General features: G+C 45.9%; 8 non-coding genes across 8 annotated transcripts; all 8 read right to left on the bottom strand.

The window, feature by feature from the left end:
• Positions 1-2,064: 2,064 nt before the first annotated feature.
• LOC130309981 (U2 spliceosomal RNA) lies at positions 2,065-2,255 on the bottom strand. The gene has a single exon (XR_008858550.1). It is a non-coding gene; the product is annotated as a U2 spliceosomal RNA (small nuclear RNA).
• Positions 2,256-4,346: 2,091 nt separating this feature from the next.
• On the bottom strand, positions 4,347-4,537 carry LOC130309986 (U2 spliceosomal RNA). Its single transcript, XR_008858554.1, has one exon. It is a non-coding gene; the product is annotated as a U2 spliceosomal RNA (small nuclear RNA).
• Positions 4,538-6,630: 2,093 nt separating this feature from the next.
• On the bottom strand, positions 6,631-6,821 carry LOC130309980 (U2 spliceosomal RNA). The gene has a single exon (XR_008858549.1). It is a non-coding gene; the product is annotated as a U2 spliceosomal RNA (small nuclear RNA).
• A 2,081-nt stretch (positions 6,822-8,902) lies between these two features.
• LOC130309979 (U2 spliceosomal RNA) lies at positions 8,903-9,093 on the bottom strand. Its single transcript, XR_008858548.1, has one exon. It is a non-coding gene; the product is annotated as a U2 spliceosomal RNA (small nuclear RNA).
• A 2,069-nt stretch (positions 9,094-11,162) lies between these two features.
• Positions 11,163-11,353, bottom strand: LOC130309978 (U2 spliceosomal RNA). The gene has a single exon (XR_008858547.1). It is a non-coding gene; the product is annotated as a U2 spliceosomal RNA (small nuclear RNA).
• Positions 11,354-13,445: 2,092 nt separating this feature from the next.
• On the bottom strand, positions 13,446-13,636 carry LOC130309977 (U2 spliceosomal RNA). Its single transcript, XR_008858546.1, has one exon. It is a non-coding gene; the product is annotated as a U2 spliceosomal RNA (small nuclear RNA).
• A 2,091-nt stretch (positions 13,637-15,727) lies between these two features.
• On the bottom strand, positions 15,728-15,918 carry LOC130309976 (U2 spliceosomal RNA). The gene has a single exon (XR_008858544.1). It is a non-coding gene; the product is annotated as a U2 spliceosomal RNA (small nuclear RNA).
• A 2,085-nt stretch (positions 15,919-18,003) lies between these two features.
• LOC130309974 (U2 spliceosomal RNA) lies at positions 18,004-18,194 on the bottom strand. Its single transcript, XR_008858542.1, has one exon. It is a non-coding gene; the product is annotated as a U2 spliceosomal RNA (small nuclear RNA).
• Between the last annotated feature and the right edge of the window lie 1,501 nt (positions 18,195-19,695).

Below are 19,695 nucleotides of genomic sequence, written 5' to 3'. Positions count from 1 at the left end.
AACAAGGTCCCCTTCATGGGCACTATCACTGCTTGCTGTCAGGGAGGCTGCCAGACAATTTTCCATGCACACTCTGGGCTGGGGGGCAGTCAACCACCAGTACACACAGCAGAACCTAAACCCATACCATTATTGCTAAGCAGCAAGACAGGGGCCCATTGCACTCCCACGGGGCCTTTTTAAATGCAATCCATAACCCGGATTTGCCAGGAACCCTTCTTACTCCTCCTACTTGCATGTGACACTGGGCTTAGGATCTGCATAGGAAACACACACACAAGCACACACCTACCTTTGTTGCCTGCAGATGCCTCCTTGGCTGTCCCCAAACGGTATCAAACCAACACCCACGGGAAGCTGTAAGCATAGAGGACATGCCTGCACCCCATTGGACTTACCTGTGTGGGTTAAATCCGGGTTATTTGACAACCTATGGCGGTGATGGTTCTGCTCAGGCAGAGCAGTGCTGATGCTCCTCATAAAGCTGTCGCTGCTGTGAAGGTTCTAGGTGACATCACAAATCCCTTTGGTTACATACACAACAAAGCTGGGTTGTTGTTGTTTACACTCTGCAAGGCCTGTGGAAGTGAGTGACATCATAGCACTGTAGTTCTGAGGGTTCAAGATGGATGCAACAATCTCCTGTTGCTTCTATGAAGGCCGTAATAGACGACATCACCAAACAGCTCCATAGTCACATACACAGCAAAGGAGAGATGTTGTTTACACCTAGTGATGTCAGTGGTATTGAGTGACATCACAGCACAGTGCTAAGGCTCCTGGGCCTGGACACAGCAGCGGCTGCAATATCTCAACGGAGAATACGTTTATATCTATGTGTGTGTGTGCGCATATATATATATATATATTATATATATATATATATATATATATATATTTCTCCGCCGAAATCACTTTTAAACCCATTTCCACCTTTTTTTCCCTTCTCTTCCTCTTACTTTTTTTTCACGTTTTTTTACGTTTTTCTCCTTTTCGCCTCTTTTCTGGGCGTATTATTCTTCTTTTTCTTCTTTTTTTTCGTCTAATGCATACCCCATCAGTGCAGCAATGCTTATTCAATACCGCCAGCAGATGGAGACACTGGGGGATAATTTTCTAAGGATTTATACTGATTTTTCCTGTCTGAATTTGTCGCACAGAAAGTTGCAGGCCAAATATGTGTGACATTTCTGCGACTTTAGCTTCTAGAGCATTTTTACAACATTATACATAGGTGCTGAATACATAAAAAGCGACTGTTCAGCGACAGACAAGTCGCATCGGCTGAAAGTAGGCCAGAATGTCAGTCCATGTTGGAGCAGGTTTAGATACAGTCTAAAGCATAGATCTCAAAGTCTGTGCACAGAATTTAGCAAGGGCCTCGCACCTTCTGATGCATCAGGTAGGTGCACAATAGCATAGCCTAACCCTCTGTACTTTGGTCTATATTGATGCGGGACATAGACAGCCAGCTGATGACCAATCCATTAGTGCAATGGATGGCTGGAAGCATTTGTCTTTGCCTTTGCAATACCACAGAAGCAATGCATGGTCAATGTACAGCAATGACACACCTGTGTGAACAGCCAGGAGACCCCCCCCCCCCCCCCATGTTATGTTACATAGTTACATAGTTAGTACGGTCGAAAAAAGACATATGTCCATCACGTTCAACCAGGGAATTAAGGGGTAGGGGTGTGGCGCGATATTGGGGAAGGGATGAGATTTTATATTTCTTCATAAGCATTAATCTTATTTTGTCAATTAGGAACATTCAGCACCCACCCGCTATCAAGGCAGCTGCCTATCATGTCATGCCCTACCTGCACAGGTGTGCTGGCTACTCAAATGATCCAATTAAGGAGGCCATTTAGTCAGCAGCAGCAGAAGTCCTGTGCCTGGACGCTCCAACAGGGGCCAGACACAAGCAGAAGCAGAAGCAGCAGCAGCACCACCTTTTGTTTTTTGGCTGCAGCAGCAGCAAGGCCCACAGGGCTGGCTAGCTGGCTAGCCAGCAAGCAGGTAGCAATGAAAGTAGGAATCTTTCTTTTTAACCCTGTAAGGGGGTGGTGCACTGTACCCGAAGATACTGCCATATCGGGTCAATGCATAGGGCGACGGAAGCAAGCTTCGAAATCGGCCCCCGTTCTCAAAAATCCATTTAATATATGGTCCCCAGATAGGGGACGTATCAGATATTAAACTGATAAGAACAGATACTACACTTGATCTTAGCCAAAAGGCCGAGAAGCGATAACCGTGAAAGGGGCGGGCCCAACAAGGTCCCCTTCATGGGCACTATCACTGCTTGCTGTCAGGGAGGCTGCCAGACAATTTTCCATGCACACTCTGGGCTGGGGGGCAGTCAACCACCAGTACACACAGCAGAACCTAAACCCATACCATTATTGCTAAGCAGCAAGACAGGGGCCCATTGCACTCCCACGGGGCCTTTTTAAATGCAATCCATAACCCGGATTTGCCAGGAACCCTTCTTACTCCTCCTACTTGCATGTGACACTGGGCTTAGGATCTGCATAGGAAACACACACACAAGCACACACCTACCTTTGTTGCCTGCAGATGCCTCCTTGGCTGTCCCCAAACGGTATCAAACCAACACCCACGGGAAGCTGTAAGCATAGAGGACATGCCTGCACCCCATTGGACTTACCTGTGTGGGTTAAATCCGGGTTATTTGACAACCTATGGCGGTGATGGTTCTGCTCAGGCAGAGCAGTGCTGATGCTCCTCATAAAGCTGTCGCTGCTGTGAAGGTTCTAGGTGACATCACAAATCCCTTTGGTTACATACACAACAAAGCTGGGTTGTTGTTGTTTACACTCTGCAAGGCCTGTGGAAGTGAGTGACATCATAGCACTGTAGTTCTGAGGGTTCAAGATGGATGCAACAATCTCCTGTTGCTTCTATGAAGGCCGTAATAGACGACATCACCAAACAGCTCCATAGTCACATACACAGCAAAGGAGAGATGTTGTTTACACCTAGTGATGTCAGTGGTATTGAGTGACATCACAGCACAGTGCTAAGGCTCCTGGGCCTGGACACAGCAGCGGCTGCAATATCTCAACGGAGAATACGTTTATATCTATGTGTGTGTGTGCGCATATATATATATATATATATATATATATATATATATATATTTCTCCGCCGAAATCACTTTTAAACCCATTTCCACCTTTTTTTCCCTTCTCTTCCTCTTACTTTTTTTTCACGTTTTTTTACGTTTTTCTCCTTTTCGCCTCTTTTCTGGGCGTATTATTCTTCTTTTTCTTCTTTTTTTTCGTCTAATGCATACCCCATCAGTGCAGCAATGCTTATTCAATACCGCCAGCAGATGGAGACACTGGGGGATAATTTTCTAAGGATTTATACTGATTTTTCCTGTCTGAATTTGTCGCACAGAAAGTTGCAGGCCAAATATGTGTGACATTTCTGCGACTTTAGCTTCTAGAGCATTTTTACAACATTATACATAGGTGCTGAATACATAAAAAGCGACTGTTCAGCGACAGACAAGTCGCATCGGCTGAAAGTAGGCCAGAATGTCAGTCCATGTTGGAGCAGGTTTAGATACAGTCTAAAGCATAGATCTCAAAGTCTGTGCACAGAATTTAGCAAGGGCCTCGCACCTTCTGATGCATCAGGTAGGTGCACAATAGCATAGCCTAACCCTCTGTACTTTGGTCTATATTGATGCGGGACATAGACAGCCAGCTGATGACCAATCCATTAGTGCAATGGATGGCTGGAAGCATTTGTCTTTGCCTTTGCAATACCACAGAAGCAATGCATGGTCAATGTACAGCAATGACACACCTGTGTGAACAGCCAGGAGACCCCCCCCCCCCCCCCCCCCATGTTATGTTACATAGTTACATAGTTAGTACGGTCGAAAAAAGACATATGTCCATCACGTTCAACCAGGGAATTAAGGGGTAGGGGTGTGGCGCGATATTGGGGAAGGGATGAGATTTTATATTTCTTCATAAGCATTAATCTTATTTTGTCAATTAGGAACATTCAGCACCCACCCGCTATCAAGGCAGCTGCCTATCATGTCATGCCCTACCTGCACAGGTGTGCTGGCTACTCAAATGATCCAATTAAGGAGGCCATTTAGTCAGCAGCAGCAGAAGTCCTGTGCCTGGACGCTCCAACAGGGGCCAGACACAAGCAGAAGCAGAAGCAGCAGAAGCAGCAGCAGCACCACCTTTTGTTTTTTGGCTGCAGCAGCAGCAAGGCCCACAGGGCTGGCTAGCTGGCTAGCCAGCAAGCAGGTAGCAATGAAAGTAGGAATCTTTCTTTTTAACCCTGTAAGGGGGTGGTGCACTGTACCCGAAGATACTGCCATATCGGGTCAATGCATAGGGCGACGGAAGCAAGCTTCGAAATCGGCCCCCGTTCTCAAAAATCCATTTAATATATGGTCTCCAGATAGGGGACGTATCAGATATTAAACTGATAAGAACAGATACTACACTTGATCTTAGCCAAAAGGCCGAGAAGCGATAACCGTGAAAGGGGCGGGCCCAACAAGGTCCCCTTCATGGGCACTATCACTGCTTGCTGTCAGGGAGGCTGCCAGACAATTTTCCATGCACACTCTGGGCTGGGGGGCAGTCAACCACCAGTACACACAGCAGAACCTAAACCCATACCATTATTGCTAAGCAGCAAGACAGGGGCCCATTGCACTCCCACGGGGCCTTTTTAAATGCAATCCATAACCCGGATTTGCCAGGAACCCTTCTTACTCCTCCTACTTGCATGTGACACTGGGCTTAGGATCTGCATAGGAAACACACACACAAGCACACACCTACCTTTGTTGCCTGCAGATGCCTCCTTGGCTGTCCCCAAACGGTATCAAACCAACACCCACGGGAAGCTGTAAGCATAGAGGACATGCCTGCACCCCATTGGACTTACCTGTGTGGGTTAAATCCGGGTTATTTGACAACCTATGGCGGTGATGGTTCTGCTCAGGCAGAGCAGTGCTGATGCTCCTCATAAAGCTGTCGCTGCTGTGAAGGTTCTAGGTGACATCACAAATCCCTATGGTTACATACACAACAAAGCTGGGTTGTTGTTGTTTACACTCTGCAAGGCCTGTGGAAGTGAGTGACATCATAGCACTGTAGTTCTGAGGGTTCTAGATGGATGCAACAATCTCCTGTTGCTTCTATGAAGGCCATAATAGATGACATCACCAAACAGCTCCATAGTCACATACACAGCAAAGGAGAGATGTTGTTTACACCTAGTGATGTCAGTGGTATTGAGTGACATCACAGCACAGTGCTAAGGCTCCTGGGCCTGGACACAGCAGCGGCTGCAATATCTCAACGGAGAATACGTTTATATATATGTGTGTGTGTGCGCGTATATATATATATATATATATATATATATATATATATATATATATATATATATTTCTCCGCCGAAATCACTTTTAAACCCATTTCCACCTTTTTTTCCCTTCTCTTCCTCTTACTTTTTTTTCACGTTTTTTTACGTTTTTCTCCTTTTCGCCTCTTTTCTGGGCGTATTATTCTTCTTTTTCTTCTTTTTTTTCGTCTAATGCATACCCCATCAGTGCAGCAATGCTTATTCAATACCGCCAGCAGATGGAGACACTGGGGGATAATTTTCTAAGGATTTATACTGATTTTTCCTGTCTGAATTTGTCGCACAGAAAGTTGCAGGCCAAATATGTGTGACATTTCTGCGACTTTAGCTTCTAGAGCATTTTTACAACATTATACATAGGTGCTGAATACATAAAAAGCGACTGTTCAGCGACAGACAAGTCGCATCGGCTGAAAGTAGGCCAGAATGTCAGTCCATGTTGGAGCAGGTTTAGATACAGTCTAAAGCATAGATCTCAAAGTCTGTGCACAGAATTTAGCAAGGGCCTCGCACCTTCTGATGCATCAGGTAGGTGCACAATAGCATAGCCTAACCCTCTGTACTTTGGTCTATATTGATGCGGGACATAGACAGCCAGCTGATGACCAATCCATTAGTGCAATGGATGGCTGGAAGCATTTGTCTTTGCCTTTGCAATACCACAGAAGCAATGCATGGTCAATGTACAGCAATGACACACCTGTGTGAACAGCCAGGAGACCCCCCCCATGTTATGTTACATAGTTACATAGTTAGTACGGTCGAAAAAAGACATATGTCCATCACGTTCAACCAGGGAATTAAGGGGTAGGGGTGTGGCGCGATATTGGGGAAGGGATGAGATTTTATATTTCTTCATAAGCATTAATCTTATTTTGTCAATTAGGAACATTCAGCACCCACCCGCTATCAAGGCAGCTGCCTATCATGTCATGCCCTACCTGCACAGGTGTGCTGGCTACTCAAATGATCCAATTAAGGAGGCCATTTAGTCAGCAGCAGCAGAAGTCCTGTGCCTGGACGCTCCAACAGGGGCCAGACACAAGCAGAAGCAGAAGCAGCAGAAGCAGCAGCAGCACCACCTTTTGTTTTTTGGCTGCAGCAGCAGCAAGGCCCACAGGGCTGGCTAGCTGGCTAGCCAGCAAGCAGGTAGCAATGAAAGTAGGAATCTTTCTTTTTAACCCTGTAAGGGGGTGGTGCACTGTACCCGAAGATACTGCCATATCGGGTCAATGCATAGGGCGACGGAAGCAAGCTTCGAAATCGGCCCCCGTTCTCAAAAATCCATTTAATATATGGTCCCCAGATAGGGGACGTATCAGATATTAAACTGATAAGAACAGATACTACACTTGATCTTAGCCAAAAGGCCGAGAAGCGATAACCGTGAAAGGGGCGGGCCCAACAAGGTCCCCTTCATGGGCACTATCACTGCTTGCTGTCAGGGAGGCTGCCAGACAATTTTCCATGCACACTCTGGGCTGGGGGGCAGTCAACCACCAGTACACACAGCAGAACCTAAACCCATACCATTATTGCTAAGCAGCAAGACAGGGGCCCATTGCACTCCCACGGGGCCTTTTTAAATGCAATCCATAACCCGGATTTGCCAGGAACCCTTCTTACTCCTCCTACTTGCATGTGACACTGGGCTTAGGATCTGCATAGGAAACACACACACAAGCACACACCTACCTTTGTTGCCTGCAGATGCCTCCTTGGCTGTCCCCAAACGGTATCAAACCAACACCCACGGGAAGCTGTAAGCATAGAGGACATGCCTGCACCCCATTGGACTTACCTGTGTGGGTTAAATCCGGGTTATTTGACAACCTATGGCGGTGATGGTTCTGCTCAGGCAGAGCAGTGCTGATGCTCCTCATAAAGCTGTCGCTGCTGTGAAGGTTCTAGGTGACATCACAAATCCCTTTGGTTACATACACAACAAAGCTGGGTTGTTGTTGTTTACACTCTGCAAGGCCTGTGGAAGTGAGTGACATCATAGCACTGTAGTTCTGAGGGTTCAAGATGGATGCAACAATCTCCTGTTGCTTCTATGAAGGCCGTAATAGACGACATCACCAAACAGCTCCATAGTCACATACACAGCAAAGGAGAGATGTTGTTTACACCTAGTGATGTCAGTGGTATTGAGTGACATCACAGCACAGTGCTAAGGCTCCTGGGCCTGGACACAGCAGCGGCTGCAATATCTCAACGGAGAATACGTTTATATCTATGTGTGTGTGTGCGCATATATATATATATATATATATATATATATATATATATATATTTCTCCGCCGAAATCACTTTTAAACCCATTTCCACCTTTTTTTCCCTTCTCTTCCTCTTACTTTTTTTTCACGTTTTTTTACGTTTTTCTCCTTTTCGCCTCTTTTCTGGGCGTATTATTCTTCTTTTTCTTCTTTTTTTTCGTCTAATGCATACCCCATCAGTGCAGCAATGCTTATTCAATACCGCCAGCAGATGGAGACACTGGGGGATAATTTTCTAAGGATTTATACTGATTTTTCCTGTCTGAATTTGTCGCACAGAAAGTTGCAGGCCAAATATGTGTGACATTTCTGCGACTTTAGCTTCTAGAGCATTTTTACAACATTATACATAGGTGCTGAATACATAAAAAGCGACTGTTCAGCGACAGACAAGTCGCATCGGCTGAAAGTAGGCCAGAATGTCAGTCCATGTTGGAGCAGGTTTAGATACAGTCTAAAGCATAGATCTCAAAGTCTGTGCACAGAATTTAGCAAGGGCCTCGCACCTTCTGATGCATCAGGTAGGTGCACAATAGCATAGCCTAACCCTCTGTACTTTGGTCTATATTGATGCGGGACATAGACAGCCAGCTGATGACCAATCCATTAGTGCAATGGATGGCTGGAAGCATTTGTCTTTGCCTTTGCAATACCACAGAAGCAATGCATGGTCAATGTACAGCAATGACACACCTGTGTGAACAGCCAGGAGACCCCCCCCATGTTATGTTACATAGTTACATAGTTAGTACGGTCGAAAAAAGACATATGTCCATCACGTTCAACCAGGGAATTAAGGGGTAGGGGTGTGGCGCGATATTGGGGAAGGGATGAGATTTTATATTTCTTCATAAGCATTAATCTTATTTTGTCAATTAGGAACATTCAGCACCCACCCGCTATCAAGGCAGCTGCCTATCATGTCATGCCCTACCTGCACAGGTGTGCTGGCTACTCAAATGATCCAATTAAGGAGGCCATTTAGTCAGCAGCAGCAGAAGTCCTGTGCCTGGACGCTCCAACAGGGGCCAGACACAAGCAGAAGCAGAAGCAGCAGAAGCAGCAGCAGCACCACCTTTTGTTTTTTGGCTGCAGCAGCAGCAAGGCCCACAGGGCTGGCTAGCTGGCTAGCCAGCAAGCAGGTAGCAATGAAAGTAGGAATCTTTCTTTTTAACCCTGTAAGGGGGTGGTGCACTGTACCCGAAGATACTGCCATATCGGGTCAATGCATAGGGCGACGGAAGCAAGCTTCGAAATCGGCCCCCGTTCTCAAAAATCCATTTAATATATGGTCCCCAGATAGGGGACGTATCAGATATTAAACTGATAAGAACAGATACTACACTTGATCTTAGCCAAAAGGCCGAGAAGCGATAACCGTGAAAGGGGCGGGCCCAACAAGGTCCCCTTCATGGGCACTATCACTGCTTGCTGTCAGGGAGGCTGCCAGACAATTTTCCATGCACACTCTGGGCTGGGGGGCAGTCAACCACCAGTACACACAGCAGAACCTAAACCCATACCATTATTGCTAAGCAGCAAGACAGGGGCCCATTGCACTCCCACGGGGCCTTTTTAAATGCAATCCATAACCCGGATTTGCCAGGAACCCTTCTTACTCCTCCTACTTGCATGTGACACTGGGCTTAGGATCTGCATAGGAAACACACACACAAGCACACACCTACCTTTGTTGCCTGCAGATGCCTCCTTGGCTGTCCCCAAACGGTATCAAACCAACACCCACGGGAAGCTGTAAGCATAGAGGACATGCCTGCACCCCATTGGACTTACCTGTGTGGGTTAAATCTGGGTTATTTGACAACCTATGGCGGTGATGGTTCTGCTCAGGCAGAGCAGTGCTGATGCTCCTCATAAAGCTGTCGCTGCTGTGAAGGTTCTAGGTGACATCACAAATCCCTATGGTTACATACACAACAAAGCTGGGTTGTTGTTGTTTACACTCTGCAAGGCCTGTGGAAGTGAGTGACATCATAGCACTGTAGTTCTGAGGGTTCTAGATGGATGCAACAATCTCCTGTTGCTTCTATGAAGGCCATAATAGACGACATCACCAAACAGCTCCATAGTCACATACACAGCAAAGGAGAGATGTTGTTTACACCTAGTGATGTCAGTGGTATTGAGTGACATCACAGCACAGTGCTAAGGCTCCTGGGCCTGGACACAGCAGCGGCTGCAATATCTCAACGGAGAATACGTTTATATATATGTGTGTGTGTGCGCGTATATATATATATATATATATATATATATATTTCTCCGCCGAAATCACTTTTAAACCCATTTCCACCTTTTTTTCCCTTCTCTTCCTCTTACTTTTTTTTCACGTTTTTTTACGTTTTTCTCCTTTTCGCCTCTTTTCTGGGCGTATTATTCTTCTTTTTCTTCTTTTTTTTCGTCTAATGCATACCCCATCAGTGCAGCAATGCTTATTCAATACCGCCAGCAGATGGAGACACTGGGGGATAATTTTCTAAGGATTTATACTGATTTTTCCTGTCTGAATTTGTCGCACAGAAAGTTGCAGGCCAAATATGTGTGACATTTCTGCGACTTTAGCTTCTAGAGCATTTTTACAACATTATACATAGGTGCTGAATACATAAAAAGCGACTGTTCAGCGACAGACAAGTCGCATCGGCTGAAAGTAGGCCAGAATGTCAGTCCATGTTGGAGCAGGTTTAGATACAGTCTAAAGTATAGATCTCAAAGTCTGTGCACAGAATTTAGCAAGGGCCTCGCACCTTCTGATGCATCAGGTAGGTGCACAATAGCATAGCCTAACCCTCTGTACTTTGGTCTATATTGATGCGGGACATAGACAGCCAGCTGATGACCAATCCATTAGTGCAATGGATGGCTGGAAGCATTTGTCTTTGCCTTTGCAATACCACAGAAGCAATGCATGGTCAATGTACAGCAATGACACACCTGTGTGAACAGCCAGGAGACCCCCCCCCCCCATGTTATGTTACATAGTTACATAGTTAGTACGGTCGAAAAAAGACATATGTCCATCAAGTTCAACCAGGGAATTAAGGGGTAGGGGTGTGGCGCGATATTGGGGAAGGGATGAGATTTTATATTTCTTCATAAGCATTAATCTTATTTTGTCAATTAGGAACATTCAGCACCCACCCGCTATCAAGGCAGCTGCCTATCATGTCATGCCCTACCTGCACAGGTGTGCTGGCTACTCAAATGATCCAATTAAGGAGGCCATTTAGTCAGCAGCAGCAGAAGTCCTGTGCCTGGACGCTCCAACAGCGGCCAGACACAAGCAGAAGCAGCAGAAGCAGCAGCAGCAGCACCACCTTTTGTTTTTTGGCTGCAGCAGCAAGGCCCACAGAGCTGGCTAGCTGGCTAGCCAGCAAGCAGGTAGCAATGAAAGTAGGAATCTTTCTTTTTAACCCTGTAAGGGGGTGGTGCACTGTACCCGAAGATACTGCCATATCGGGTCAATGCATAGGGCGACGGAAGCAAGCTTCGAAATCGGCCCCCGTTCTCAAAAATCCATTTAATATATGGTCCCCAGATAGGGGACGTATCAGATATTAAACTGATAAGAACAGATACTACACTTGATCTTAGCCAAAAGGCCGAGAAGCGATAACCGTGAAAGGGGCGGGCCCAACAAGGTCCCCTTCATGGGCACTATCACTGCTTGCTGTCAGGGAGGCTGCCAGACAATTTTCCATGCACACTCTGGGCTGGGGGGCAGTCAACCACCAGTACACACAGCAGAACCTAAACCCATACCATTATTGCTAAGCAGCAAGACAGGGGCCCATTGCACTCCCACGGGGCCTTTTTAAATGCAATCCATAACCCGGATTTGCCAGGAACCCTTCTTACTCCTCCTACTTGCATGTGACACTGGGCTTAGGATCTGCATAGGAAACACACACACAAGCACACACCTACCTTTGTTGCCTGCAGATGCCTCCTTGGCTGTCCCCAAACGGTATCAAACCAACACCCACGGGAAGCTGTAAGCATAGAGGACATGCCTGCACCCCATTGGACTTACCTGTGTGGGTTAAATCCGGGTTATTTGACAACCTATGGCGGTGATGGTTCTGCTCAGGCAGAGCAGTGCTGATGCTCCTCATAAAGCTGTCGCTGCTGTGAAGGTTCTAGGTGACATCACAAATCCCTATGGTTACATACACAACAAAGCTGGGTTGTTGTTGTTTACACTCTGCAAGGCCTGTGGAAGTGAGTGACATCATAGCACTGTAGTTCTGAGGGTTCTAGATGGATGCAACAATCTCCTGTTGCTTCTATGAAGGCCATAATAGACGACATCACCAAACAGCTCCATAGTCACATACACAGCAAAGGAGAGATGTTGTTTACACCTAGTGATGTCAGTGGTATTGAGTGACATCACAGCACAGTGCTAAGGCTCCTGGGCCTGGACACAGCAGCGGCTGCAATATCTCAACGGAGAATACGTTTATATATATGTGTGTGTGTGCGCGTATATATATATATATATATATATATATATATATATATATATATATATATATATATTTCTCCGCCGAAATCACTTTTAAACCCATTTCCACCTTTTTTTCCCTTCTCTTCCTCTTACTTTTTTTTCACGTTTTTTTACGTTTTTCTCCTTTTCGCCTCTTTTCTGGGCGTATTATTCTTCTTTTTCTTCTTTTTTTTCGTCTAATGCATACCCCATCAGTGCAGCAATGCTTATTCAATACCGCCAGCAGATGGAGACACTGGGGGATAATTTTCTAAGGATTTATACTGATTTTTCCTGTCTGAATTTGTCGCACAGAAAGTTGCAGGCCAAATATGTGTGACATTTCTGCGACTTTAGCTTCTAGAGCATTTTTACAACATTATACATAGGTGCTGAATACATAAAAAGCGACTGTTCAGCGACAGACAAGTCGCATCGGCTGAAAGTAGGCCAGAATGTCAGTCCATGTTGGAGCAGGTTTAGATACAGTCTAAAGTATAGATCTCAAAGTCTGTGCACAGAATTTAGCAAGGGCCTCGCACCTTCTGATGCATCAGGTAGGTGCACAATAGCATAGCCTAACCCTCTGTACTTTGGTCTATATTGATGCGGGACATAGACAGCCAGCTGATGACCAATCCATTAGTGCAATGGATGGCTGGAAGCATTTGTCTTTGCCTTTGCAATACCACAGAAGCAATGCATGGTCAATGTACAGCAATGACACACCTGTGTGAACAGCCAGGAGACCCCCCCCCCCATGTTATGTTACATAGTTACATAGTTAGTACGGTCGAAAAAAGACATATGTCCATCAAGTTCAACCAGGGAATTAAGGGGTAGGGGTGTGGCGCGATATTGGGGAAGGGATGAGATTTTATATTTCTTCATAAGCATTAATCTTATTTTGTCAATTAGGAACATTCAGCACCCACCCGCTATCAAGGCAGCTGCCTATCATGTCATGCCCTACCTGCACAGGTGTGCTGGCTACTCAAATGATCCAATTAAGGAGGCCATTTAGTCAGCAGCAGCAGAAGTCCTGTGCCTGGACGCTCCAACAGCGGCCAGACACAAGCAGAAGCAGCAGAAGCAGCAGCAGCAGCACCACCTTTTGTTTTTTGGCTGCAGCAGCAAGGCCCACAGGGCTGGCTAGCTGGCTAGCCAGCAAGCAGGTAGCAATGAAAGTAGGAATCTTTGTTTTTAACCCTGTAAGGGGGTGGTGCACTGTACCCGAAGATACTGCCATATCGGGTCAATGCATAGGGCGACGGAAGCAAGCTTCGAAATCGGCCCCCGTTCTCAAAAATCCATTTAATATATGGTCCCCAGATAGGGGACGTATCAGATATTAAACTGATAAGAACAGATACTACACTTGATCTTAGCCAAAAGGCCGAGAAGCGATAACCGTGAAAGGGGCGGGCCCAACAAGGTCCCCTTCATGGGCACTATCACTGCTTGCTGTCAGGGAGGCTGCCAGACAATTTTCCATGCACACTCTGGGCTGGGGGGCAGTCAACCACCAGTACACACAGCAGAACCTAAACCCATACCATTATTGCTAAGCAGCAAGACAGGGGCCCATTGCACTCCCACGGGGCCTTTTTAAATGCAATCCATAACCCGGATTTGCCAGGAACCCTTCTTACTCCTCCTACTTGCATGTGACACTGGGCTTAGGATCTGCATAGGAAACACACACACAAGCACACACCTACCTTTGTTGCCTGCAGATGCCTCCTTGGCTGTCCCCAAACGGTATCAAACCAACACCCACGGGAAGCTGTAAGCATAGAGGACATGCCTGCACCCCATTGGACTTACCTGTGTGGGTTAAATCCGGGTTATTTGACAACCTATGGCGGTGATGGTTCTGCTCAGGCAGAGCAGTGCTGATGCTCCTCATAAAGCTGTCGCTGCTGTGAAGGTTCTAGGTGACATCACAAATCCCTATGGTTACATACACAACAAAGCTGGGTTGTTGTTGTTTACACTCTGCAAGGCCTGTGGAAGTGAGTGACATCATAGCACTGTAGTTCTGAGGGTTCTAGATGGATGCAACAATCTCCTGTTGCTTCTATGAAGGCCATAATAGACGACATCACCAAACAGCTCCATAGTCACATACACAGCAAAGGAGAGATGTTGTTTACACCTAGTGATGTCAGTGGTATTGAGTGACATCACAGCACAGTGCTAAGGCTCCTGGGCCTGGACACAGCAGCGGCTGCAATATCTCAACGGAGAATACGTTTATATATATGTGTGTGTGTGCGCGTATATATATATATATATATATATATATATATATATATATATATATATATATATTTCTCCGCCGAAATCACTTTTAAACCCATTTCCACCTTTTTTTCCCTTCTCTTCCTCTTACTTTTTTTTCACGTTTTTTTACGTTTTTCTCCTTTTCGCCTCTTTTCTGGGCGTATTATTCTTCTTTTTCTTCTTTTTTTTCGTCTAATGCATACCCCATCAGTGCAGCAATGCTTATTCAATACCGCCAGCAGATGGAGACACTGGGGGATAATTTTCTAAGGATTTATACTGATTTTTCCTGTCTGAATTTGTCGCACAGAAAGTTGCAGGCCAAATATGTGTGACATTTCTGCGACTTTAGCTTCTAGAGCATTTTTACAACATTATACATAGGTGCTGAATACATAAAAAGCGACTGTTCAGCGACAGACAAGTCGCATCGGCTGAAAGTAGGCCAGAATGTCAGTCCATGTTGGAGCAGGTTTAGATACAGTCTAAAGTATAGATCTCAAAGTCTGTGCACAGAATTTAGCAAGGGCCTCGCACCTTCTGATGCATCAGGTAGGTGCACAATAGCATAGCCTAACCCTCTGTACTTTGGTCTATATTGATGCGGGACATAGACAGCCAGCTGATGACCAATCCATTAGTGCAATGGATGGCTGGAAGCATTTGTCTTTGCCTTTGCAATACCACAGAAGCAATGCATGGTCAATGTACAGCAATGACACACCTGTGTGAACAGCCAGGAGACCCCCCCCCCCCATGTTATGTTACATAGTTACATAGTTAGTACGGTCGAAAAAAGACATATGTCCATCAAGTTCAACCAGGGAATTAAGGGGTAGGGGTGTGGCGCGATATTGGGGAAGGGATGAGATTTTATATTTCTTCATAAGCATTAATCTTATTTTGTCAATTAGGAACATTCAGCACCCACCCGCTATCAAGGCAGCTGCCTATCATGTCATGCCCTACCTGCACAGGTGTGCTGGCTACTCAAATGATCCAATTAAGGAGGCCATTTAGTCAGCAGCAGCAGAAGTCCTGTGCCTGGACGCTCCAACAGCGGCCAGACACAAGCAGAAGCAGCAGAAGCAGCAGCAGCAGCACCACCTTTTGTTTTTTGGCTGCAGCAGCAAGGCCCACAGGGCTGGCTAGCTGGCTAGCCAGCAAGCAGGTAGCAATGAAAGTAGGAATCTTTCTTTTTAACCCTGTAAGGGGGTGGTGCACTGTACCCGAAGATACTGCCATATCGGGTCAATGCATAGGGCGACGGAAGCAAGCTTCGAAATCGGCCCCCGTTCTCAAAAATCCATTTAATATATGGTCCCCAGATAGGGGACGTATCAGATATTAAACTGATAAGAACAGATACTACACTTGATCTTAGCCAAAAGGCCGAGAAGCGATAACCGTGAAAGGGGCGGGCCCAACAAGGTCCCCTTCATGGGCACTATCACTGCTTGCTGTCAGGGAGGCTGCCAGACAATTTTCCATGCACACTCTGGGCTGGGGGGCAGTCAACCACCAGTACACACAGCAGAACCTAAACCCATACCATTATTGCTAAGCAGCAAGACAGGGGCCCATTGCACTCCCACGGGGCCTTTTTAAATGCAATCCATAACCCGGATTTGCCAGGAACCCTTCTTACTCCTCCTACTTGCATGTGACACTGGGCTTAGGATCTGCATAGGAAACACACACACAAGCACACACCTACCTTTGTTGCCTGCAGATGCCTCCTTGGCTGTCCCCAAACGGTATCAAACCAACACCCACGGGAAGCTGTAAGCATAGAGGACATGCCTGCACCCCATTGGACTTACCTGTGTGGGTTAAATCCGGGTTATTTGACAACCTATGGCGGTGATGGTTCTGCTCAGGCAGAGCAGTGCTGATGCTCCTCATAAAGCTGTCGCTGCTGTGAAGGTTCTAGGTGACATCACAAATCCCTATGGTTACATACACAACAAAGCTGGGTTGTTGTTGTTTACACTCTGCAAGGCCTGTGGAAGTGAGTGACATCATAGCACTGTAGTTCTGAGGGTTCTAGATGGATGCAACAATCTCCTGTTGCTTCTATGAAGGCCATAATAGACGACATCACCAAACAGCTCCATAGTCACATACACAGCAAAGGAGAGATGTTGTTTACACCTAGTGATGTCAGTGGTATTGAGTGACATCACAGCACAGTGCTAAGGCTCCTGGGCCTGGACACAGCAGCGGCTGCAATATCTCAACGGAGAATACGTTTATATATATGTGTGTGTGTGCGCGTATATATATATATATATATATATATATATATATATATATATATTTCTCCGCCGAAATCACTTTTAAACCCATTTCCACCTTTTTTTCCCTTCTCTTCCTCTTACTTTTTTTTCACGTTTTTTTACGTTTTTCTCCTTTTCGCCTCTTTTCTGGGCGTATTATTCTTCTTTTTCTTCTTTTTTTTCGTCTAATGCATACCCCATCAGTGCAGCAATGCTTATTCAATACCGCCAGCAGATGGAGACACTGGGGGATAATTTTCTAAGGATTTATACTGATTTTTCCTGTCTGAATTTGTCGCACAGAAAGTTGCAGGCCAAATATGTGTGACATTTCTGCGACTTTAGCTTCTAGAGCATTTTTACAACATTATACATAGGTGCTGAATACATAAAAAGCGACTGTTCAGCGACAGACAAGTCGCATCGGCTGAAAGTAGGCCAGAATGTCAGTCCATGTTGGAGCAGGTTTAGATACAGTCTAAAGTATAGATCTCAAAGTCTGTGCACAGAATTTAGCAAGGGCCTCGCACCTTCTGATGCATCAGGTAGGTGCACAATAGCATAGCCTAACCCTCTGTACTTTGGTCTATATTGATGCGGGACATAGACAGCCAGCTGATGACCAATCCATTAGTGCAATGGATGGCTGGAAGCATTTGTCTTTGCCTTTGCAATACCACAGAAGCAATGCATGGTCAATGTACAGCAATGACACACCTGTGTGAACAGCCAGGAGACCCCCCCCCCCCCCCCATGTTATGTTACATAGTTACATAGTTAGTACGGTCGAAAAAAGACATATGTCCATCAAGTTCAACCAGGGAATTAAGGGGTAGGGGTGTGGCGCGATATTGGGGAAGGGATGAGATTTTATATTTCTTCATAAGCATTAATCTTATTTTGTCAATTAGGAACATTCAGCACCCACCCGCTATCAAGGCAGCTGCCTATCATGTCATGCCCTACCTGCACAGGTGTGCTGGCTACTCAAATGATCCAATTAAGGAGGCCATTTAGTCAGCAGCAGCAGAAGTCCTGTGCCTGGACGCTCCAACAGCGGCCAGACACAAGCAGAAGCAGCAGAAGCAGCAGCAGCAGCACCACCTTTTGTTTTTTGGCTGCAGCAGCAAGGCCCACAGGGCTGGCTAGCTGGCTAGCCAGCAAGCAGGTAGCAATGAAAGTAGGAATCTTTGTTTTTAACCCTGTAAGGGGGTGGTGCACTGTACCCGAAGATACTGCCATATCGGGTCAATGCATAGGGCGACGGAAGCAAGCTTCGAAATCGGCCCCCGTTCTCAAAAATCCATTTAATATATGGTCCCCAGATAGGGGACGTATCAGATATTAAACTGATAAGAACAGATACTACACTTGATCTTAGCCAAAAGGCCGAGAAGCGATAACCGTGAAAGGGGCGGGCCCAACAAGGTCCCCTTCATGGGCACTATCACTGCTTGCTGTCAGGGAGGCTGCCAGACAATTTTCCATGCACACTCTGGGCTGGGGGGCAGTCAACCACCAGTACACACAGCAGAACCTAAACCCATACCATTATTGCTAAGCAGCAAGACAGGGGCCCATTGCACTCCCACGGGGCCTTTTTAAATGCAATCCATAACCCGGATTTGCCAGGAACCCTTCTTACTCCTCCTACTTGCATGTGACACTGGGCTTAGGATCTGCATAGGAAACACACACACAAGCACACACCTACCTTTGTTGCCTGCAGATGCCTCCTTGGCTGTCCCCAAACGGTATCAAACCAACACCCACGGGAAGCTGTAAGCATAGAGGACATGCCTGCACCCCATTGGACTTACCTGTGTGGGTTAAATCCGGGTTATTTGACAACCTATGGCGGTGATGGTTCTGCTCAGGCAGAGCAGTGCTGATGCTCCTCATAAAGCTGTCGCTGCTGTGAAGGTTCTAGGTGACATCACAAATCCCTATGGTTACATACACAACAAAGCTGGGTTGTTGTTGTTTACACTCTGCAAGGCCTGTGGAAGTGAGTGACATCATAGCACTGTAGTTCTGAGGGTTCTAGATGGATGCAACAATCTCCTGTTGCTTCTATGAAGGCCATAATAGACGACATCACCAAACAGCTCCATAGTCACATACACAGCAAAGGAGAGATGTTGTTTACACCTAGTGATGTCAGTGGTATTGAGTGACATCACAGCACAGTGCTAAGGCTCCTGGGCCTGGACACAGCAGCGGCTGCAATATCTCAACGGAGAATACGTTTATATATATGTGTGTGTGTGCGCGTATATATATATATATATATATATATATATATATATATATATATATTTCTCCGCCGAAATCACTTTTAAACCCATTTCCACCTTTTTTTCCCTTCTCTTCCTCTTACTTTTTTTTCACGTTTTTTTACGTTTTTCTCCTTTTCGCCTCTTTTCTGGGCGTATTATTCTTCTTTTTCTTCTTTTTTTTCGTCTAATGCATACCCCATCAGTGCAGCAATGCTTATTCAATACCGCCAGCAGATGGAGACACTGGGGGATAATTTTCTAAGGATTTATACTGATTTTTCCTGTCTGAATTTGTCGCACAGAAAGTTGCAGGCCAAATATGTGTGACATTTCTGCGACTTTAGCTTCTAGAGCATTTTTACAACATTATACATAGGTGCTGAATACATAAAAAGCGACTGTTCAGCGACAGACAAGTCGCATCGGCTGAAAGTAGGCCAGAATGTCAGTCCATGTTGGAGCAGGTTTAGATACAGTCTAAAGTATAGATCTCAAAGTCTGTGCACAGAATTTAGCAAGGGCCTCGCACCTTCTGATGCATCAGGTAGGTGCACAATAGCATAGCCTAACCCTCTGTACTTTGGTCTATATTGATGCGGGACATAGACAGCCAGCTGATGACC

The sequence above is a fragment of the Hyla sarda genome, unplaced genomic scaffold (genome assembly GCF_029499605.1).
Source record: "Hyla sarda isolate aHylSar1 unplaced genomic scaffold, aHylSar1.hap1 scaffold_1544, whole genome shotgun sequence".
Classification (NCBI taxonomy): domain Eukaryota; kingdom Metazoa; phylum Chordata; class Amphibia; order Anura; family Hylidae; genus Hyla; species Hyla sarda.
This window is presented reverse-complemented; position numbering and strand designations above follow the sequence as displayed.